This window comes from Cavia porcellus, unplaced genomic scaffold (genome assembly GCF_034190915.1).
Source record: "Cavia porcellus strain 051 isolate PalLab524CR breed Dunkin Hartley unplaced genomic scaffold, mCavPor4.1 scaffold_2, whole genome shotgun sequence".
Classification (NCBI taxonomy): domain Eukaryota; kingdom Metazoa; phylum Chordata; class Mammalia; order Rodentia; family Caviidae; genus Cavia; species Cavia porcellus.
The window spans coordinates 133,624,523-133,649,437 of record NW_026947485.1 but is presented as its reverse complement, the minus strand read 5'-3'; the positions used below and the strand labels follow the sequence as shown (position 1 = coordinate 133,649,437).

The 24,915-nt window shown below is 41.7% G+C and overlaps 1 long non-coding RNA gene across 1 annotated transcript in view; it reads right to left on the bottom strand.

Moving 5' to 3' along the window:
• The window catches only part of LOC134472909 (uncharacterized), a 44,433-nt gene extending 39,669 nt beyond the window's left edge, over positions 1–4,764 (bottom strand). The window contains exon 1 of the long non-coding RNA XR_010042931.1: positions 4,638–4,764. This is a non-coding gene — a long non-coding RNA (uncharacterized LOC134472909). The remainder of the gene's footprint in view (positions 1–4,637) is intronic.
• Positions 4,765–24,915: the final 20,151 nt, after the last annotated feature.

Below are 24,915 nucleotides of genomic sequence, written 5' to 3'. Positions count from 1 at the left end.
GAGGAGGGGGGAGGCAGAAGAGGAGGAAGAAGAAGAGGAAGAAGGAGAAGTAGACATCTGCATACTGTGCAATCTGTCCTTTGCATTCGCATTTGAGTAACTTCAGAGAGCATTTTGATTAATGGTACAAATTAGTTTAATGATGACTCAAACTGCAAGCCCTCAGGACCTAGGTCAGTGGATACATGTGCTGGGGAAAGGCCAGACTCTTCACATAGCCACTAAAAACTACTTTTGTACCCATCTGATGACTTGTTTAGTACCAAAAAGAGTAAGCTACATCCTCATAAGGGCACCAGGAAAAGACACCTCTGCGGTTAGTAAATTTCGCCTGCATCAGGGGCATTAGAAGCCCTGGACGGATGCGCTCCACTGAGTCGAGATAGGTAAAAGCAGAGTTTCAGTTTCCATTTTACTCTTTCTTTCTTTGAAATGATTCTAGCTTCTGCTTTTGAACAAACAGTAAGTTTCTGATCCCTGCTTTACTGTCATAGAAGACCAAATAGGGAACTTGTTTTTGAGACAGGAAATTCTGATGAGACTCCTAGAGTGATCAGCACTTTTCTAAGCAAATTTAGGTGCTTGATTTCCACTCTGTGCTTGGAGGTCTTCATTGCCACGAGGTGCTCTTTGGAATCTGGAAGCTGAAGCAACCTGTACCCTGGTCATCCATCAAAGGTCTGATCTTCCCATTTCACATGCAGAAGACTGAAAGTATAATAGTACTGATGATGGTTCAAGTCGCGCAAAATTTACACTAGGAAATGTCTGAAATGTGGCTTAATTCCTTGCAAGATCATGCAAATCTAAAACCAGACTTGGAAGGCCTTGTTGGGCCAAACCTGTTCAACTCTGTAATAAATGAACCAAGAATTGTTGGCAAGACAGTGAACTGAGATGACTATGCCGGTCTCTCTTGCTGAGAAAGATTAACAAAATACAAATTGTTGCAACAGTTTTAGTTCTGTGGCCTTTGGCTGGTGATTTATGTCAAGATTAGTCTTTTTTTATATACACACTAACAAATTCTTCCCTTGCTTCTGCCCTCTTCTCCTAAGCAATCTGCATTAATAAAAGCTTCTCACACAAGTTCTCTCTCTCTTTCTCTCTCTCTCTCACACATACACACACACACACACACACACACACACACACACACACACACATAGACACTGAGTTCAGGGCACCATCTCTGGCTTTAGCATATTCAGTTCATCTTGAGGCTATGAACCGACTGTGTGTGTGTGTGTGTGTGTGTGTGTGTGTGTGTGTGTGTGTGTTACCTAGAGACCTCGCACCGAGCTAAATCCCCAGCCCTTTTCTTATTTTATTTCAAAATAGGATCTTCCTAAATCACTAAATTGCGCAGACTGAGTTTGACCTTACAGTCCCCCTGCCTCAGCCTCCCAGAGTGCTGGGTGGCAAGAGTGTGCACCACACCACACCTGGTTTAATGTGCACATTAAATGTACTTTGCCTGTAATAAAAATGGTAACCAGTAGATAGAGGCAGCAAGGGAAATGCCTCAAAATATGGAATTCTCAGATTCTGTCCTCAAGATGGATTCTGAAATCCTCGGGGAATTTCAGAAATTCCCTAGAGGCAGCTTTGCTAATACACTGCCACTTGTACCCCATATGATTGTTACTCCCATAGGGTACAAGGCTTCAATTGATAGTCTTTACCGTAAATAGTCCCACCATGCCAGCCAGGGGAACACTGAATTGCTTCCTGCTTCCCAGCTCCTGGTCATGCTTTTCTCAGCAGCTGCCTCTCCAACAACAAACTGTTAGTCCATCCTCACTTGAGCTCCATCCTTTGAACCTCAATATTTTAATTCTACTATTATCAAACTGGCTTTGCACTATTATTATTTATACTCTATTATGATGGAGAAACCCAGATAATTTGATAGATAGGTAAGTGTGTAAGATGCAAGAGTGAATTAACTGCTTTTGATCTCTGAAAATAACTTTTGTCTGCTCATTTACTATGTTATAAACTCTAGATTAGATGTTCTTTTAAAGATACTTTTGGAATATACACATACTGACTTTTTTTTTGAGAGAGGATCTCTCTATGCAGTTCAAACTGGCCTTGAACTCACTTTGTAGCCCAGACTGGCCTTGAACTCACAGCAATCCTTCTGCCTAGCCTCCCAAGTGCTGGGATTACAGGCGTGTGCTACCATGCCCGGTTTACACAGATTTAGCTCTCACTTTTATTTTGGGTAAGTAAACATTCTTATCTGTATTTCTTAGAAGAGAAATTAAGGGCCAGAGTGTGGGAAGGTTTAAACCAACTAAATTCACATCAGCCTATCAGAAGACGACCCTGAGCCACGGATTTGCCTGGACCCTGACTTGCAAGTCTCATTTTGAGCAGGAGCAGGAACAGAGCAGAACCACCGGAGACCGGGGTAGGCAGGACCTCAGGGCTGTGGAAGAAGTGACACAAGAATAAAGAAAATGAAGCGAGACAACGACAGGAAACTGTGTCTGCAAGTCTAGGAGCGTGGAATCAAGGGCTCTTTCCCAAAGGCGCTGAGCTGGATCCAGGAGCCAACGGAAAGCCACTGAAGTGGCAGGGGAGAGGTGCTGGGGCCCTGCACCAAGGCAGTCTGCGCACCGAGGGGGCACTCAAAGGTTTAGTGCAGATCGGGCTGTTTTATTAGGTTTAATTAGTTCCTCGTGAACAAGTGACACAGCTCAGTGGTAAAGCACACACCTAGCCTAGTGCTAGAGCTCCAGGATCTCACACACACACACACACACACACACACACACAAAGGACATCTCATTTACCTACAATTTTACAAATATTTTTTCAAATAAATTACACAAGCACATGAAACAAATTTTTTTGTTTGTTTATTCTGTCTTTTTGAGATAGGGTCTCAAAATGCCATTCAGGCTGGTCTTGAGCTCACTTTGTAGCTTGTCTGAAACTACATCCTCCTGCCTCAGCCTCTCAAGTGCTGGGATTATAGGTGTGTACCACCACGCCCAGTATGAAACAAATTTTGAAAAGTAACAGAGAATATAAAGTGAAAAGTAAGTAGTCACCTCTTAGCCATAATTCACATTTCCAAAGGCAAGACTTGGTTTGACTTTATATTCTTCCAGAGATCATCTTTAAGTATCTAATATCATCATACTATATATATCCATATATTAAGATGAAGTATACACATTTTTTTTTTTTTTGGCTCTTTGAGACAAAAAAAAAAGACAACATGTGTTTAGGCTGGCCTTGAGCTCACTTTGTAGCCCAGGCTGCTCTTAAACTTGCCACAATCCACCGCCTCAGCCTCCCAAGTGCTGGGATTACAGGAGTGGGCCACCACACCCAGCAAAGTATACACATTCTTGAAAAAATAAAAGGACCAATGGCCTACACAATATAAACCCTTGTTCTGCGTCTTGCTTTTTTACCCAAACTTCTCATCTCAGCACATCTAGCATTGCCCTGTATTATTCTAATGACTCCACAAGACGCCATTGCATTGATACATTATTTAGAGATTCTCTTTGGACAGGCATGAGAGTTGTACTCAGTATTTTATTATGGGGTTCATGCTACAACGCTCACCCTTAAACATGCATCATTATGAAAACAGACAAGCAAATCAGTTGGGTAAATTCACAGGAGCAGAACCACTGTGTCCCCCCCAGGCATTGTTACCAGGCTGGCCCTAGAGGCACTGTCTGGTCTCGCTCCAGCCAGTGGGGCCACCTCCTCATACCTCACCACTGGACCTCAGCTGCTCTACGCTCTACAGAGCAGTTCGGCATTTCCAAGGTTTTTATCTAAAATGACAGTATTTTTAAACATAGGGTATTTCATAGGAGACCCAAAAATTTTTGTTTCAGGTTCTCTAGAAATACCTGTAAATCTGGCAACTTGGGCTCACTTTCCCACCTGGTTAACAGCTGTCCTGGCCTTTCAGGAAGGGGGTAACCATTCAGCGCTGTCCCCCCTCACAAGCACACGCTTCCACACTGAAGCCCATGGCCACTCACTGGTCCCCCTTCCCTGCACAGTCTGACCTGTATTACCCTCCTGACCTCAACTATTAGAATGGCCCACTGGACTAGGGAGAGAATAACTAGGTAACAAAAGAAAAGATATGCAGATCATGCCTGTAATCCAGCCCTTGGGAGGCTGAGGCAGGAGAATCCTTCCAGTTCAAGGCCAGCCTGAGCTATATGAGTTCAAGGCCAGCCTGAACTACATAGCGAAACCCTGTCTCAAAAAGACAACAAAATGAAACAAAGAGAGAAAGAAAAGATACCCAGAGCAGGTAACTGAAACAGAAAAGTGGGTAACCATGAAAGAAGCATGCATTATCATAGTTCACGAGTAACACAGTGCTCTCTGAATGATCAATCAATATTGGTGACACTTCATTGTCAAGTTGGTGTACACAGATTTAACCCCGGAATAGGCTCAGGCCTGAGCCAAGACCGTCCCTGAGTAACCTTGAGAATCTGCAGATTACGATGGAGGTGCATGTAATCTTGTGACATCCTGACTTTCACCTTCGAGAAGTCAAAGATCTCCCGTGTTCCCAGGTCCAGAGCGCATCACACTGTTTAACTGTCCTTAAATCAAATTAAAGTTGGAGTCACACTCACCGGGAGGAGGGCATAGGCAGAGGCAGCTGGGGCGGGAGGCAGCACAGGAAGCGCTCACAGCTCCCGCAGCCAGGGAAGGGCTGGCCCGGCTCTGCCGCCCTCCGAGGCCACGCGGAGCAGCAGTGAGCCCCCTGCAGGAGCTCAGGAGCTCCGCCGCGGTTGTCAAAGCCAGGCCCCCAGCTCCTTCCACGGCCGGCCCCTCCCCGGCTCCACCCAGGACAGAGCATTTGGAGTCTGTTCCTCTGGAAAGCTGCTTGGGGAAACAGGCCACATTCCTCTGTTCAGCTCCAAAGGAGTTTCGGTCTTTGGGTGCTTTGAGATAATCCTGTTTACTTGCCCTTTCATGATCCAGAGCCAGGATGAAAAGATCTAATTTAGACCTTTGGAAGCAAATTGCTACCAAACTTTATATTCCTTATCTGTAAATTCCAGCTACTCAGGAGGCTGAGACAGGAACATCATAAACTTGTGTTCATGGCAAGCCCGCGCAGTTTAGCAAGACAATCCCAAAAGTGAAAAATGAATGGCTGGGCATGTAACTCAGTGGGACAGAGCTTGCCTAGCACGAACAGGACCCAGAGTTTGATTTTTAGGAGGGAGGGGGGAAAAAGGAGGGAGGAAGGAAGGAAGGAAAGAAGGAGAGATGGAGAGAAATAAGGAGGGAAGGAAAAGAAGGCAGAAGGGAGAGAGGGGAGGGGGAATTCTTGATCATTTCTCTCTTGTTTGGGGGGAAGAGCCCCTCTTTGGCTTTGTTCCTCTTGACATTCTGCGGCTCAAGAAGGAAAGTTCCGTGAGCTGGAAGGGAAATTAGATCGCCTTCTGACCAGAGCGTGTAACCCACCAGGCCCTAGGTTAACCAGGCCACTCTGGGCCATGTGAAGTCTCTGCTCTCCCCTGAGACCTATTTCTGTGGCGCCCTGTAGGAAAAGGCATCTGATCTGGGATCTGAGTTCCACGGTCCTGGGATTTTACCACGTATCAATTTTCCCACGCTGGCCCGTCATGAATTTGAAATGATCTCTTTGGAGTAAGATACGGTGACCTTTACTGTCCTCTGCTTTCTCAGTTGAAAGGAAGGATAAAGGAGGCAAGAAAGGTCAGATTTGGGCTCAGCACTTAAAAGCAGACATGACCACCAAAGCAAACCATCATGGATTCCCCATCTTTCTGCTCCTTACAGACTGCCAAGTAAATACCATCCGGGTGAGTCTTCCTTGCTTCTAAAGCATTTACAGGAAAATAACACCCATAACAGAAAATAGGGACTTATGAGGCAATGTTTTCTACTTACCAAAGATCCCAACTACTGAACACAATTGCCTGTATCTCCTTTCTTAACTTTTGGCTGGAATTGGAATCCACGGTCTTTAAGTGGCTAAACAGCAAATGGATCAGGTATGCCCTATCACTGTGCTACAACTCCACCCGCTTCTGTAAGATCTGTAACAATTAATCTAAAATTTTTAAGTTAAAAGGGAAGAAAGTTTTTTTCCAGTGTCTAAAAGTATATATACTTATAAAATTAGTTGACTGTCCAAAGTCTGTTTATCCTAATTGCTTTACAGATAAGTATAGAGAATGTTTATTGAATGTTTACCCCTCGTGTGAGAGAACAGTTAAGTCACTGTAAAAACTTGACTCTGTACCTTGCCCTCTTGAATGTAAGGTTGTATATGGAATTCAAAAGTTTGTAAATATAACTAATTTCCATTTGCAGTGATAGAGTCTTTAACAAACCATTTAGTAGCACAATAAAAGGCTTTTGCACTGTTTTAATGCAAAACGGCTACGGGTAAATAATTTTACAGAATAGAATTTCTCCAGAAATGCAGTTGTTCCTAATGAGAGTGATGTCATGATAAAGCCATATATCAAGGACAATTGCCCAACATGTGGTCTGTGAAAATTAAATTCATTACAGGTTTTGTGTGATGAGTCATCACAGTTACAGTCAGGAACAGGCAGTGTCTTCAGTGCAAATTTTGAGCAGATTTTCTAGCTCATGGAAACCACTGGCATCTTTTGTACCTGAGACCTTGCAGGTTTCTCCATGTCTCACTTCAGTTTTGTTTCTTCTGAGTGGACTGAGCCCAGAGCTGCCCCATGGTCCCCCCAAGAGAGCAGTCCCCTAGTCGCTCACTGCTGCCCCTGCCTCTGTCCATCTCAGAGAAGTTTTCATTTGCTTCCTACCTCCCTAGAGTGCTTCAGACCTTACCTGTTGAAGATTGCTACTGTAGTTCTACTACCAAAAACAAAGCCGAAAACATAGCTTTCTAGTCGTTCCACTGGGCACTTGACAGGAGCATGAGCAGCCCGCCTGAGATCAGCCCTATTTCTTGAATGTTTTCAGAGTTGCCCAGTACCTATTTACTGCTTCCCTGAGCCTGATGTTACAAGTTTTTTATGATCCACCCTAGTAATTTAGTCCAAATTTGCTCAAATTACTCCTATATTACTGTGTCATAGGACCGCTTTTGTGATGTCCCAGCACCTAGTACCTAGACTACAAGCACAATTAGGCCTGGATACCTGCCTGCTTTGAAATTCACCCCATTTTGTACTGCACACATTCTGATGCAAAAAGCATTGTCCCTCGTCCTGTCCTTTGGTTTGCTTCCCACTGATGAGCTAGGACTTGCGGATAGATGGCACGGTGACTTGCTCCTTCCCAGCTAGAACAATTCTCTTGTTATTTATCATTTTTGGTACTGGAACTAATTAACAGGGTGCTGAAGTGTCGCTCTGTTTGGAACCAGGTTTTTGCAGAGGTAATTAAGTAAGAATGAGGTCATCAGGTTGGCCCCGATCCAATGACTCGTGTCCATCTGTCATAAGAGGAAGAAAGTGGGATACAGCCATAGAAGTGAACAGGAGGAAGTTGATCTAAAGACAAGGAAAGTGCAGTGAAGAGGATTGGAGTGATGTGCTGAGAAGCAGAGGGGGCCACAAAGTGCCAGCGGGTGTCTGAGGCGGCACCCCCTCCCAACCTGATTTCTAGCTGCCAGAACTGCTCACTCCTTTAAGCCATGCAGTTCTGGTCACACCTGATGTTTTACGGCCTCCCTAAAAAAATAATAATAACAACAACAATAATAATAATACAAGTATATTTCAAACTTTCTCATAATATTGTTTCTTGCATTTCTCCCCCTCCTTTTTTTCCTGTTGAAAAGAATTCTATCCACGGGGCTGAGGATGTAGCTCAGTGGTGGAGCGCTTGCATGCATGAGGCCCTGGGTTCAGTCCGCAGGGAAACCATAGCAGCAGAACTTCTGCTCCCTGTAGAAGCCCAGTCAGGTCTTCCTCCCTCTATTACAGCTGCCCTTGTGAAAACACGCCTCTAAATTGGAACACGTGCTATGTTCTATGTAAACACTAGTAATTCATGGTGTTCCGTGGATTGTAAGCCTGTATCCTCTTTCTCCGTGAAGCTCTAAAGAGACAATGTTCTATCTATTGATATTTCTTAGATTAGCAAGGAATTGTGTGTAAGCAGGCAATAAATATTTTCAGTAATATATTAACATTCAATTGATAAATAATTAAGTAATTTAATGAATGTGGGAAATACAAGTGACTATTTTAGAAAAGCTACCAAATTTGGGTCATTTCCTTGTTTCAGCAGCACTGGGGATCAAACCCAAGGAGTTGTGAGCTCCATCTCCAGCCTTTTCTATCTTTTCTCAAATGGGGTCTCACTAAGTTGTCCTCTCTGTTCCTGAACTCGAAATCCTACTGCTTCAGCCTTCTCCGCAGCCAGGATTTCAGGTGTGCACCGCCACACCCAGCCCTGGTATCCATGTAGTTTCATTATGGAAGGAGTATGCACGATGGCCCAGACCTGTTCTTCCAATCTGGTTTACATGCTTGGGTAGTGTAAAAAGCCAAAGACTCGTACTATGCTTTCAGTTTCATTTTCCACATTTCTCACTTAATATTCATACAGTGTGTGACCAGATAAACTTGTTATTTCTTTTTTTAAGACTATATGGTGCTTAAAAAGTATATCAGAGCAGTATGTGATGAGGCACACTTGTAATCTCAGTATACCGGGAGGCTGAGGCAGGAGGATTGCAAAGATTCTTGAGTTCAATCTCCATACCAAATTATAACAACAAATAAAATTAGCATCAATTTTTAAACTCACTTTGTTAATTTTTGAGTGTGTGTGTGTTTGTGTGTGTGTGTGTTATACTAAGGATTGATCCTATCCCATTTTTTAAATTTTCTATTTTGAGAAAGGGTCTCACTAAACTATAGGCTTGAGCTCGAAATCCTCCTGCCTCAGCCTCCCAGAGTACTAGGATTACAGGTACATACCACCATCCCAGACTTTAATGTTATTTTTTTAATAGATTCTGGGAGTTTGCTACTGATCATCACTGCCATTTTCCTTGTCCTGTTCTTGTTTCCTTGAGTAGATTCCTATAAGAGGAATCTATGGATCAAACAGAACAGATATATTTGTGATTGTGGACAAAGTTCACCAGCTTAGTCTTCATAACTTACTGTTCTGATTGAAAGCCCCATCGGCTCTGTATGAAGCAGGCCTATCACACTTCATGCTTGTATTGTACTTTTTACAATATGATACATAAAATTGTTATGCAAGTCTAAATATTTTTTGATCACCTGAGATGAAATATGTATGTAATATTTTGTAATTTGAAGTATTTCCTGGTTAAGCTCTTTGATTATTTTATATTATGGTATTAACATCTTTCTTATAAAATAAGGTTGTGAGGTAAAATTTTTAATACTTAAACTTGGGTTCAGGATTTAAAACTGAAGTTGAGAGATGCAAACTATTTTGTAAGTCAAATAAAGATGTAAAAATGCCATAAAAGATGATGACAGACAGCTTCCTGCATCTTCACAAGGCTCTGCCTGAGGACTGGAACATGAGAGCAAAACCAGTCCTGTTTCTCACAATCTCCACCTGCCTGCCACCACCCCTCAGGCAGAGGTGGTACATGCCTGTAATCTCAGCATTTGGCAGGTTAAGGCAGGAGGATTGCCGAAGTCAAGACCAGCCTGAACTATACGGTGAGCCCCTGTCAAAAAAACCAAAATCAAAACAGACACAGGGCTATGGGGTGGGGGAAGAGTTGGATTCAGCAAGTTTGTTGTGGTTTTATTTTTTGTTATTTCTGGCCACTCCCACTAGCCAGAGACACAGTTTTGGGGGCAATAGAAATGGGGAAAATAAGATTGTAATTTTAAACTATTGAGAACTTGTTTATAGCAAAAATGACCAGAAGATTTGGAAATCTTCCCAACAAAATGTTCAAAGTTGCAAAAGAAATTCCAACCCAGCACATTTTTGTAATGATTTTTAAAATCATTATAGCTAATGATTTTTTTAAAACTAAAATTATTTCATTTTTGTACTCCAACAAGCAGAAACAGTGATAATCTATTATATTTACTAATATAAGTGCTTTTTAAACTTCTGACACTATCAATGTGTAGACATAATTTTCCAGACTTGTCTTTGACTTTTATTTAAATCTATTATTCAAAGCACTGCCTCATATTAAATCTTTTGGTAGATTATGCACTCTGAATGAACCTTTACCATGTACAATGTTGAAATATGCTTTGGACACGAGGAAAATATTGCTTAACTGAGTTCTACAGACCTCTCAAATGTGACACCTTTTGTTTCATAAAATCAAAAATAAAATCACATTCTTTAATAATTGCCACCATCACCAGACACAAACACTCTGTTGTGATGCTTTGAAGCTGACAACGCGGCACAGCTTTCCAAAAATACTTTTAGCTAAAAGCTTGTTTTTCTCAATGGAAGCAAAATGCTGTCATTTATGTCCCCTAAAACAATGGGGACAAATAAAACACTTTATTTATTGGTAAGAAACTGCTCACCAAATACCCAAGTCACGGACCCTTCCTAGTTTGCCTGTTATGGTTCTTACGAGTCAAATTGTGCCCAATAGGAAGCAGCTGCATTGGCGCCCATTTAGCCCACAAGTGCTTTTCTACAGCACGAGCATCAGTACTGGAAATGAGATTTCCTTTGTCACACAGAGGATGAAGGGGCTTTATGCTGAAGATGTCATGATTTAATCAATTTCATCATTTTTTGCTTGTTTTGTTTTGGTTTTGCTACCAGGAATTGAACTTACAACCTCTCTCTTGCCAGGCAGGAGCTTATGCCACTGAGCTAAACCCCAGGCCCCATTCCATAATTTTTACTACCCCATCAGTACAAACATTTCTTTCCTTTAAAATTTTAAGTTATGTGATGTGATGTGTGTGTGTGTGTGTGTGTGTGTGTGTGTGTGTGTGTGTGTAATTGACGTTTTAGCTCAGTGGTAGAGCACTTATGCCTATTGTGTATATAAGGTCCTGGGTTTGATCTCGAACAATCTCTGCTCTCCCTCCAAAAAATCAAAAACCAAGGGAAGGCTGGGGGGAAAGGAGAGGGGAAGGAAGGGAGGGGGGAGAAAAACGCATTACATGATACATAAAACAGTGTACATATTAAAGGGATAGCATATGTTGCTTTGACACATGTATGCACTGTATAATGTTCACATTCTCCTCAAACAGTTACCATTTTTGTGGTGGAAACATTCTAAAACCTTTCTTCTAGCTTTTTAGGTTTTTTAAAATGTTATTGCTATGTTTTAGATATATATAATGGCCACAGTCATCATGGGGCATGGCATAATTGATTCTTGATTCTTCTTCCTCAGGCTTTTTAAACTGAGCCAACCATACAATGCTTCCCAAGCAGCTCGCAGAGCTTCCGGGGGAAGCACCGAGAGAGACTGGAGAAGTAAAGATAAGAGACAATACACAGAACATTGAATGGGAGGAAAGAACTGCTCACCACTGCGATGTGTTCATGAATTTGACACGTGACACCCCTTTGCATAACCAGCTCACCTCTCACACCCCATTTTGGGAACAGGAACGCCTGTTTGCTGAAGCACTCTATGCCCTCAAGGCAGTTTTTTGCATACTTTGTGTTCTTGGCTCCTCATATATGAACATCACTGGCTCAGTCTCTCTGCATACACCGCTGTTATCTACTACTTTCTGTGCACTAGCACACAAGAATTTCTTGTGCTGGGCATGGTGGCACACACCTGTAATCCCAGCATTCTGGAGGCTGAGTCAGGAGGACCTCTGTGACTTCAAGGCCAGCCTGCACTACTTAATGAGACCTTGTCTTAAGCGGGGGAGGGATAAAGAAGAGATGAAAAATGTCTTCTTTTTGATGGTAACTTAGTACCACAGGACAACATACGGTTCTCCTACTGTCCTCGACCTCCCGTAATCACCAGTCTACTCTCAACTTCTACCTTTTAATACATTCTTGCTATGAAGCTACATGTGTATGTGCACATGGGTGTGTGATTTGCTAGTGGAAATTTGCTATGACTCTGCAAATTTGGTGCCACTGCCTTGATTTGTGCTAAAAGATTTACCCACCAGTGTTTTTGTTCCATTGTATAAATATAGGTACATTGGCAAATAACATCATAGTGCTACTTAAGTAACTTTGACTCCCCGAGGGGTGGGGGATGTCTGGGATTCTGTGCATCCCCCTTGGAAAAGCTCTGTTGCATGAGATGCCCATGATAATGGGTAAAATACAGGCTCATTGGTGTGGTGCTGATGCAAACATTTCAGTCAATTTTTTTTCAGTATCAGAGATTGACCTTGGGGTGCTTTCCCACGGAGCTACACATCCAGCATCTCCAACCTCTTTTCATTTTTCTGATTTTAGGAAGAGATGCTTATCTAGACTGACACGGAGTTCTTTCTATTTTTATTTTTTATTTTTTTAATGTTGAGACAAGACCTCACTAAGTTGCCTAGGCTGGGCTTGGTCGTTATTCTCCTGCCTCCACCTCACTTGGTGTAGAGATGACAGGTGTGTGTGCTGCGGGACCCAGCTGAGAATGCACATTTCAGTGCCAAATTTCCCCAAGGTAGCTGTCTACCGGAAGCGCTCACCGGCCCCTCCCGCTGGGTTGCCAGCCAAGAGTCCTAATGGCACTGCCAGGTAGAGACTCACTGAGTCTTTGTTGCTGGCTGGACTGCGCGTGCACTGGGCTGCATAACCAGATTAGCCCAGCTGGGCGGGATCCACCATAAAAGCTGAGTGACTTGGGTAATAGGATGCCTTGTCCAGCTGGTCACTGCTGGACTCTGCGGTCACTGACCTCTGTTCAGAACACCAAGAGAAACAGCACTGGCCACCAGGTTTTTCCCTTTGATGATTCTTTCCCGTCACGAGTATGAATCTTAAAAGGAAAATGCTTTTTCAGTGTACAAATACCCTTTTCTTCTTTTAACTTTTCTCCAGTTTTTATTTTTCATTAGTACATATGTGCATTGCATAATGATTCCATTCCTTGTGCAGAGTGAGACGTCCACATAATCATTTTAAGTCTCATCCCCTCCTTCTCTCCCTCCCCCACTGCCTCTAGCTCCCCATAGGTAACCAGAAATGGAAGCGCAATTTTTGCCTTTAACTTTTGACCATAAATTTTTTCCATTAAATGTTATTTATTGATTTATGTATTTATTTAGCAGTACTGGGAACTGAAAACCAGGGGCCTTTATACTGAGCTGCATGCCCAGAACAGTTTATTTTTTGAGACTGGATCTTGCTAAATTCCCAGGCAGGACTCAAACTTGAGATCCTTCTGCCTCAGCCTCTCAAAGTTCTGGGATTATAGGTACGTACCACCACACCTGGCTTGCTCACTACTTTTACAATCCTTTTGTATTGTATTTTGCTTGTGATCTTCATTATTATGGTGTTTATCTAATGGGAATTTTCAGTTTCCTCATTTTTAAAAAATATGTTAATTGGACTCTTTCAGCAAAGTAGAGCAATCCCATCTTCAGTTACTTACTTATTTATCCAGTTGTGTGCCCAGTTATGTTCCACTTCCCTCCTTGCCAACAGTGGAAATTTGGCCTGGCAACGGAATAAGAAGAAGTACTATTTAAAAAGACAGCCAGGTGTGATTTATAATCCTGGGAGATTGAAGCTGGGTGACCTCAAGTTTGAGGCCAGACTGGGCTGCGTAGTAAATTCAGGGTCAGTCTGAACTACACAGAGAGACCCAGAATAAATACAGACAGGCAGGCAGATAGACACATCTCAAAGAGTTGCCAAAGGATTCACGCTGGTCTGTCAAGCCAGTTAGATGGGTCACACGATAAAAAGATTAAGATCAGATATACAAGTGCTATTGATCAAAGCAAGGTAAGTCTAAAGGAAGTAAGTTGGCCACAAAATGCAGACATTTGGGCTAGGGATTTAGGTCAGTGGCATAAGAACCTGCCTGGCAAATGTGAGGTTGTAAGTGATATCCCAGTATCAAAAACAAAAAATCAAAAACAACAACAACAAAAAACAACCAAAAAACCTCTCATACATTTATTTACTATATGTAGTGTTTTAAGGGTGAAAGGTAAACCAATGCATTATTGATAAATGTTTATTTTGTTCCTGATTCTTACTTTTAAAGTTTCTAAACAAAAGAAATTAATTGATTTATTTCAAAATCGACAGCAATTTATATTTGTTTTTCTTTTTTCTTTTGGCTTTAAAATACTGGTTTTTAATAGCTGATGGTATTTCGAACTGAGGTGTTTTCTCCACTCAAGATGTCTACTTATGTCAGAGAGCAATCTAGTTAATAAATGGCTTATTTGGGGCAATGTGGACATTAATACCATGGGCTGTTTCTGCCTTCAGAGAGGTTATGTCATACCCAGGCCATCAAATGTCATGCAAAATAGGTTGTTTTTACACCAGATTTGTGTACAGTACATCGAAAAGGTTTTGTTTACATGCCAATGGTATAAGCATTGGTTTTGCAGATGAGCCATCAGTTCTTCGGTGGATTAAGAACAATTCACCAAACTAGTTCCGACCTGAGTTTCCCATCTCTGAGATGATAATAGTTTTTACTTACCTCATTAAGAGATGTCAGACATTAATTAATGTTCATAATAGGCTTGAGATCTGTGAGTACGTGCTGTTATTCAGGAGGGAAAACAGAGCCACTCAACCCTTGAGGACTGATAAACAGACCAGGGAGGTGTGCAGTTCATGAGAAGTGAGATGCCAGTGGAGTCAGGAAAAGTTTGGTGACAGCAAGGTTATCACCGGGAGCATTTGTGCGATTTTGTTCCTCTTAGAATTCAGTAATGCACTTCACCAACATCCCAATAAGGGGCTGTGCTTTCCTACACTAAGGTCTTTAGCTTTTCTGTGCCATGCATATCTTAGAAGGCTATAGATTTCTGCTTGAGGTAATTTTTAAATGCCTTAGAATACATTACATAAGGAAAGAAACCAAATTTATCAAGGTAGTTATCAAAATCTTTCTTTCTTTCGTTCTTTCTCTTTCTTGCTTTCTTTCTTGCTGTGTTTTGAAACAGGGTTGCACTACATGGTTCAGATGGCCCTTGAATTCATTATGTAGCAGTCTGGCATCAAATTTGCAGTGATCCTCCTGCCTCAGCCTGCCAAGTGCTAGGATTACAGGAGTGTGTCATCACACCTAGCTTAAAACATTTTTAAATTTCTTGGGCATAGTTATGCATGCCTATAATCCCAGTGCTTGGGAGGATGAGGCAGAAAGATCACCAAAATTTTTTTAAATTTAGTTTTAGAGTAATATGTATACTTTTCTAATAAATTAAATACAATCTAAGGACAGTCTACAGCCGTAACTCAAAGGAGCAGTGGAGCTAAATACCATTCAAAATACTTTCAACAGGCCAGGTATTGTAGCACACACCTGTAATCCCAGCATTTGGAAGTTTGAGGGAGAAGGATCTCAAGGAGTCTGAGTCCAGCCTGAACTACACAGTGAATTCAAGGTCAGCCTGGATTACATAGCAAGATGCTGTCTCAAAAAACCAAAAGAAAAAGGATTTGCAACAATTTTAATGCAACAAATAAAGACACCAATTTCTTCTTGATGATATTTAGAATTGTTTTTATTTATCATGGCTTGTTCCCTATTTTTATTTTTTTAGTTGTAAGGTTTAGATAGAATTATAGGTAGATAGATAGATAGATAGATAGATAGATAGATAGATAGATAGATATAGGTACATATGTAATTCTCCTCAAGAAAGAACTAGTGTGTTTATGTCATATATATATATACACATACAAATATATATTTTTCCCCACCCAAGTTGTTTCTGGACCCTCACACCTATAATCCAGCCACTCAGGAGGCTGAGGCAGGAAAACTTAGCAAGACCCCTACTTGAAATAAAGTTTGAAAAGAGATGAGAGTGTGAAACAGTGAAAGAGTGCTCACCTAGCAAACACCAGGCCCTGGGTTCATTTCCCAACATCAAAAAAATAAGTAAGCAAATAAATAAAGCAAACCTCAGGACTAAGTGGCATTTTAGTGGTAGAACATGAGAGCAGCTGTGCAAAGTCCTGGGTTTGATCCTCAGCACAAAAGAAGAAGAAGGAGTAGGAGACAGAGGAGGAGGAGAAGAAAAAGAAGAGAAAGAAAAAAAGAAAGACAGAAAAAATTTTGCTTTTTGGATTTACTGAATCTAAATTAAGATTGGAAATTGTTTATTACTGTTTTCTTTTATCTGTTTAGGACACATTTCATTTGTCCATTATCCATCACTGCACACCCGGGTTGGTTCTGCTTTCTGGCTGTTGCCAGAGATGCCGCACGGGTTTGCAGACATCCGTCCAAATCCCTGTTTTTACTCCTTTGGCTTTTATGCTCCTTTTCAGGTTTTATTTTCATTAATACATAGTAATCACATTTCTCATGGGAGCTGGTACAAGTACATGACACATTTTACTTCTTTCCATGTCCTTCCCTTTCCCTCCATCTTATTAATGTGTGTTTCTAGCAAGCACCCAGGTGACTAATATATGTACTAAAATTTGAGAATTGCCAAGAAATTGGCTATTTCAATAATCACTGCCAATGGAGTGATAGTTTTAAATCCATCTTCAAACCCAAATAAACTCAGATGCGTTTGAGATATTATAAATATAGTAGGTCTGGAAGGTACCAAGAGAGATAATTTTTTAGCAGGCATTTCAAATATGAGAGGTAGAGATGATGCCACATGCCTGTAATCCCAGCACTAGGGAGGCTGAGACAGGAGGATCGCCATGAATTCAAGGCCAGCCTGAAGTACATAGTGAGACTCTGTCGAAAGAAAGAAAGAAAGAAAGAAAGAAAGAAAGAAAGAAAGAAAGAAAGAAAGAAAGAAAGAAAGAAAGAAAAGGAAGGAGAGAAATATTCCTAAGCAAAGACTCCAGGAGTGAAACCTGAAATCTATCTGGGACTGAGAGGGACTATACCAGGGTCCCCCTCACCACACTCCACCCCCTTTCCTTTCTGCACCAGTTAACACCCTTGAAAAGAAAATCTTTACATAGAGCAGTGAGATTCCATGGATTTTATCCCATATGACACAACAGGAGATTGACATCCCTTCTTCCTATTTTTAGCGTCATGCATTAAAATGGTGGTGAGAATTAGACTCGCCATCAACAACACAAAAAGAAACAATTAGAAGTAACAGGGCTGTGGCCCATGTGAGGATCACCTTGAGCTCTCAACTAGTCACGCTCTTGCAGCCCTCTCAGATCCGGAACTCTTGGATTTCAGCCTCAGGTCTGCAAGTCCAGCTGCCTGTTCCTGGATCTAGCAGGCAGCTCAAACAGCTATCAACCAAAACCAAACTCATCACTTTCTTTCTCATTATGTTTGTCTCCTGCATCTGTGCCAACCTCTGGCAAAAGAGAAATTACCCTAGTGGGGCGGAGCAAAGACTGCGGATAGATAACAGCCAGCTGCAGAGGCTCCCTAGATAGTTAACTTAGAATTCAACATAATACAGTGTGGGGAGCCCCAAACAGAGGGAGAGGAATTCTCTTGTCCCAAGAAGAAACTAAAGTGAGAAAAAAATAAATCAAACATACAGTCCCGGCAGGCCGCACCACCATGCAGCCCTGAGCGTCTCCGGGCTGCCGGCAAGACAGGTCACCCCCACGCCACTGCGCTCCAGCCCTGGCCTGGACTCTGTGGCTGGGGGAGTGGAGCCACTCGGTGCCCAGAGGCTGACCCCGCCCCCACCACTGCAGCCACTGCAGCCTGCCCCACCTCCCTGGATCTGGCCGCATCCCAGAGAGTGCGAACAGGAGGGCAAGTTGCAGAGTCACAGGCATGGGACTGGACCTGCTGGGACACATCACCACCTTCAGCCCCGCCGCTGGCATGAGGACCCTAGCCTAAGTGCACCTGCCACTGGAGCGCCCCCGGTGTCCCTGGGCGGGTAAGTGTGTCTTCGCTGCTGCCAGGCCCTTGTGGCTGGAGCCCCACGGAGCCGCTGCTGCAAACAAAGCTCAGAGAATCTGCTTCTGAAAACACCTCTTCAGACAATAATAAAAAATACAGAACCAGAACTTTCTGATTTCCTGCCATGCTCAACCAGCTTCGGGGAACTGGACCTGCCTGCCTGCACCCTGAACTCTGGACTGGGCTGCCTGGGGTGAGTGTCCCCACACCATCGAAAGCCCCTGGGCGGGAGTTTAAAATAACTCAGATAACAGCAAATTGGGGAGGGCAGCAAAACCCCAGTCAGCACACTTTGGAAAGACCCTAAGCAATATGGAGAGGGCTAGAGACCCTCCCCCCAGACACACCTGTCTGAAAGAAACCAGAAACATGACAAGAGACAGAAATTAAAAATAATACCTCCAGCCGTGGACCCGGGGGAGGTAAATACAGAAGAGAACCAGTGCAGTAATCATGCAATATTAGATACACCATCAGTGGACATAAAGAAATACCTTCATGACCTCATGGATGAATTAAAAACTGTACTTCTGTTGTAGTCAGGGGTTGTACACAGAGAACAACTAGGACTAAGACATGGAGTTTATAAATTTTTTATAATGGTCACCAGAAGTTAACACAGGAAAATGCAGGAAATCTATCCACAACACCAAAGACATAGATTATTTAGTCAAGAGCCTAAACCCCACAGCACATGTCCCACATGAGTCCAGATAAAAACCCAGAGCTCAGGACAATGCCTCCCACGAATCCAGCTGGAGGTCCAGAGCCCACAAGAAGGACTCATGCCACTCCCTTTTATGGATCCATGCCAAGAAGACCCAAGGGTCAGCAGTGGAAGCCAGAAAGTCTATGCCAGCAGGATGAAGGAGCTGTGCCACTGGGATGAGGATTCTACGCTGGAGCCGAGAAGTCACACTCACAACAAAGACCAAGGTTATCCTGAAAGGCACCACAGCTGTCCTCAGGAGGCCCCAAGCTCCTCCTAAGACAAGCACAGTTGAGTACGTGCCAGGAAGCAGCATGATGAGTTCATCCTGGAGACCAAGCACAGGTCTTCCCCTCCAGAGCCAGGAAGCAATGCTCAATGTGAGGACTAAAGCCTCTCCAGGAGAACCAACAGCTCAGACAGCAACTCATAGGCGAACCCACAATGCCTCCTTAACGCCTCAACACCTCCCTTCTTCTCCACCTATTTATCCTGGCAACTTTTCCTCAGGTGGAGCATCTTCGCCCAACACCATGCTGATGTAATCCAGCTGCTGTTAAGTTGACCACCAGTTCTTAATCCATAACAACTTCTGATCCAAGTGAGGCAAGATATAAAAAGACTAATTAAAAAAATGATAAACCCTTCCTAAGAGAACACAGATGGAAGAACAGAGGAACTCAGAAAAGGAAGAGAAACCTTTGATGAAGAATATAAACAAAATCTAGAATACATGAAACAGATCCATAGAGATTAGCAGGAAACTAAAAATTCCATTGAGAGCTGGCAAAATGCCTGGACAGAAGCTAAAGCCTTTAGCCTTTTGAAACTTGAAGAGAGATTTATGGTGTGTGATCTTGAAAGAAAAGATCTCTTAAAAATAACAAGAAACCAGGTAGAAAAAATTCAAAGCCTAGAAGATGACAGGATTTATAACTTAAGAATAAAAAACATGAGCAAAGAAGCAGGAGTAAGTACAAATGAACTACAAAGACTATTCACAGATATAATTAAGGAAAGCTTCCCAAGCATAGGAAAAAGAAATGATATCCAGATACAAGAGGCATACAGAACTCTAGCCACCTACAACCAAAACAGATCTACACCCAGACATATAATAATCAAGATTCCAGAAATCCACCACAAGAACAGAATATTAAAAGAAGTCAGAGAAAAGAAGCAGATTACCTGCAATAGAAAAATTATCAAAATAACAACAGACTTATCAACACAAACTCTCAAATTGAGAAGAGCCTGAGGGGAAATAGTCCAAGCCCTGAAAGAAAATAACCTCCAACCAAGACTGATGTGGGGGGCTGGGGATTTAGCTCAGCGGCATAAACACCTGCCTTGCAAGCAGGCAGTCGTGAGTTCGATCCCTGGTACCAATAAAAAGGAAAAAGACAAAAAAAAAAAAAAAGTTCTCCAGAAGTCTGAGATGAAGTCTGTTTTAGGAAGCAAGAAAAAAAAAAAAAAAAGACTGATGTACCCGGAAAAACTCCCTCTCAAAATTAATAGAGAAACAAGATATTTCCAAGATGAGGAGGAACTGTGGGAGTTCATGGCCACCAACCCAACCCTACAAAAAAAGACTGAAGGACATTCCAGAGAGAGAGAGAGGAAAAAATACCAGCAACAGTGACAGAGAGGCCTCAGTGAATGGGGCAGACAGTGGAATGAAGGAGTAAAGTGGACAAATAATAGCAGAAGAATAAAATAGCAGAAATGAGGCAGAGACGGTAAGCTATAATCTTTAATATAGAGAGCCCTGGTATACTAACAAAAAAAGAAACACAGGCAGACTAGATTAGGAAGCAGGATCCATTGAGATGTTCCGCATAGGAAATACACTTAACTGAAAGAGGGTTAATAAACTGAGAGTCAAAGATGAGAAAACAATGCTACATGTGACAAGAAACCAGAGAGAAATAGGGACAACTCATCCAGCAGCCGCAGATAGACTAGAAAACTATGACACTTTGGGGCAATGTAGAGCTACACAGCTGGAAGGAAGGAAAACCTTGTGACTTTAATAACTAAAGGAGTACAGATCAAGATCAAGCTCAAGGGTACAAAGGTTTAGCAACACTCAGACAGATAACAGGTTGGCCCCCTAATATGAAAACCAAAAGAGGTAGTGGGACCCAAAATATACAAAGCACCCTGAGAAAGGGCAAAGGGAGGAATTGTCTAAAAAAGGAAGGCAGAGGACATTGTTAATAGTGTACTAGGATTTAAAAGTCACAGTAGTCTTATCACTCTTTTTAGTTTGATTGTATTTTGTTCCAGTCTGTCTACTCATATTAGATTTGAGGGCACAGACAACTAACCCCAAAATAGCAGGTTAAACCATGGTGACTATCCTTAATTTCCTATTATCTTACACTGAAACCCTGTATTACTTACATTGTCTTATTATGACTGATCTTATTTGAAGCTGGTTTGTTAGACCACTGTTTAGCCTTGACTGATTTTATTCGAATTTGGTATGCTTGATAGTATCAAGTCTAAGAGTAGAGGCAACTATTCTGAAGATGACAAGATGTAAAAGATATCCATTCTGGTTTTGATTATTAACTGCTTTCAAGTCCTACAATGTCTTTGAAGTTTGTGTTTTTATTAAAATAGCTATGTAATGTTATGTTTAATTATATTATGCCTGATGATGTGGACAGTTTTATTGAAAATAACAAGAGAAAGCATAGTAACTACTGTAGATCACATAGTATTATGGTTTTATATGTCTTTTTCATTTCATGTTTTTCTATCTTGTTTTGATCTGTTTTTCCCTATAATACAGAAAGGATAGATATACATGTAGAGATTCACACATGGGAAGAATTTCTAAACTATTTATGGGAACAGATTATATAATACACGATATAATGAACAGATACTCAGAAAAAGAAGAGACACTAAGAAAACTAATGCTAATTTTGTAACATTATGATATAAAATCTAGCAATACTATCATCATTCACTGTTCAGAGTTATATTAGTCTAGTCTCTTAAGTTCAATTTCAGCATAGGTAAAGATAAAGACCGCTACTACAAACAGACTGAGAAACATTATGGTAGTCATTACTGACTTCCCCAAAATCATGTCTTGAAGACCTAAAAAGCCTTCATCATTCTTTAATGATTTGATTAGTTCTATAATGTCCAGTATATAGTCAATGTGTGTGAAGATGGGGACAACTATTTGGAAGAAAACTAGAGAAAATAAGATAGACAGTGAAGATCTCCAGTGGACTTGCTTTCAAGTCTATGTTTCTTTAAATTGTTTCCTTATAAACTGTTTTGTTATGTTTAATCTTACCCTCTTTAAGATAAAAAAACAAGTGTGTAGGACTGATAACCATATTACTAAGTTCTTGGATCGTTGAGCAGAACTGTTTGCAGTCATTATTTGAATATCGCTTTTTATACTTTAATTTTATAACTCAAGCAACTATTTCTAAGATGACGGCATGTAACTTACCAACTGGTGATTTCTTACTGTTTATTTTTCTGAAATTCTGTATTGTTTTTACTCTTTTTTTTTCCTTTCTCTTTTAATAAAAAAAAGACAAGAGAGAGAGAGAGAGAGAGAGAGAGAGAGAGAGAGAGAAAGAAAGAGAGAGAAAGAGAGAGAAATTACCCTGGACCTCTCCTTACTTCTCGCTAATTTTTGCTTTGGTAAGAGATGCTTTGGGGTGCTGGCCCATTTCCTAGTTCCATTGGCGGCCTAGCATTCCTGCAGTGTGCACCTCAGACTGCCAGCCTTCAGTGTGGCTGGTGGCATAAGAAGGACGCAGTGTTTGGAAGAGTCCTTTGCATATAGCTCTCCTGCCCCGAAGTAACTCTAGCAACACTCTGCAGCCTCAGGATACAGGAGATTGTGTTTCATATGAGCTCAAACTTAGGCCTCCAAAAGGAACAATCTTCGTGACTATGATTCATTTTTCTTGTATCCATTGTTTTTCAGCTTTCATATTATCAAGTAGTAAGATCTTTATCTCTCTCTGTTTCTCTCTCTCTCTCTCTCTCTCTCTCTCTCTCTTCTTCTACTCCTGGAGACTGAACCCAAAGGCTTCATACTGAACTACATACATCCCCAACCCTATTTTACATTATTTTATTTTTCAGACAATGTTTTCCTGAATGGCTAAATTGCCCAGGAAAGTCTTGGACTTGTGATCCTTCTGCTTCAGCCCTGAGAGTGCCAGGATTGCACTTGTGTACCACCATGGCTCATTCAAGTAGTAAGATTTCAAGGTCCCAGTCTACGGTGTGATTCTTGAACAGTGGTCTTTCTGTCTGCCTTTTCCTAAAGGAAATCTTGGCAACACACATAGCCTAGATTAAATCAGGAACAAGCTACATTAGAATTGGAAGCCAAATCCCAACCTGGCAACATATGTCTCAGAATTTGGAATTCCAATCACAAACATCTGGCATACTAACAAAAGAAGTAAGTCCACAGCTAAATGCTGGGCAATAATATCACTAAAGGATCTTTCACTGTGAGGGCCTTGCAATGTTTATGCATAAATTCCCACAAGAGCAGCAAGGCTGGTGTACCAGAGTGGGACCCACTAAGTGGATCCAGTCCGGATAGATCAAGTCTAGGAATTCAGTTCCGGGCTTTTGGGCCAACCTTAAGATAAAACCTCAATAACAGCAGTAATGTTGCTGGGCTGCTCTGTCTTCCGCACACCAGAATCTTTTTCCTTCTCCAGAGCTGAAGAAGTAACAGGCAACTCCAGTGATAATGCTGCAGGGCAAATTCCCACGGAAGCCTGGAAATAGGTGGCAGGGAAGAAAAGTGCTTGCATCTCCACAAGAGGAGTAAATTTAACCAAGGTTCTCTGATGTCAAAGTTAATAAAAGGTGAGATGTAGCAAATGAGACATGGCACAGAGAATATACTCCTCAGTGAGTCCTGTTTTGCGCAGTGCTAGAATTTGCAGCAAAGAAAGCTGGGGTTTTGCTGTGATTAAAGAAGCTTACCTTGGGGCTAGGGATTTAGCTCAGCGGCATAAGCACCTGCCTTGTAAGCAGGCAGTCGTGAGTTCGATCCCTGGTACCGATAAAAAGGAAAAAGACAAAAAAAAAAAAAGGAGCTTACCTTGAGGTCTACATTCCTGAGCAGAGCCCACCGCCTTCAGGGCTGAAGAGCCAAAACAATGGGAACCTTTGAGCACAAGAAAAACAATTCAGAAAAAGCAAAGGGAGACCTCAGAGAAGGCCTGAGCCTGGAGCTGCGACCCTCAGTGGAACTGGGCCCTGAACACCCAACAGGAGTTGATTGGTCTCTCAGTGAGGCTGAAATCCAAAACCATTTATCTTGTATTAGTTTATTTTTCTTTGTCTATCTTTTTACCCTAGAAACATACATATCAAGACTGCTCTCTTCAGTCTAATAAGACATTAACCACACTGCTGAAATGTGGTCAGTCTGAACTGAGAGATTCTGTAAGTATAAAATGCCTATTGCATTACAAAGACAGTACAAAAAAACGTAAAATAGCTCACCAATTTTATATTAAGTATATATTAAAATGTAGAGTATATTAGACTAAAAATATCGTATTGTAATTAATCTCATCTATTTCTTTATATGTTCAAATGTTGTTACTAGAAAATTAAAAATTATTTGTATGGGGCTTGCATTATTTTTCCACCAGGCAATGTTAGTCTACATCTTGAAGTGTATCATTGATTTCCACGGCATTCCTGATTGAGGTGTACATATGTATTTAAGCAAATTAACACTGAATCCAATGATTCTAAAACACAGTGCATTTAGAAGTCCATTTGGGAAACAAAGGAGCCTTTGATCTATCTCCCCTCTCATGCTTGTTGTACTTGAGATGTGGGTGATGATTTTTTTAATAATAGTTTCCCAGGAGATTCTGGGAAGGTCCTCTCACCATATTTTGAAAAACACCAGCCTAAGATACTCAGTACTGCACCTATCTGATGGATTCTAGGAGTCCTTCTGTGATTTAGCTTGTGGGCAGGAGCTGCTGCTTCTCGTGTTTCTGTTGATCCTCTGAAGCCTGGGCTAAGAATCTTCCATGGCAGTCTTGGGATTAGGTTAACCAAATCTTAACGCCAAAACCTCTAGCACAGATTTTGTGGGAATTTTGGTCTGCAGAGATCTCAGCCCTGGAGTTACTGTCCTACATGTGGGCGTGTGCATTAAAAAGAAGCTGAGGGCTGAGAG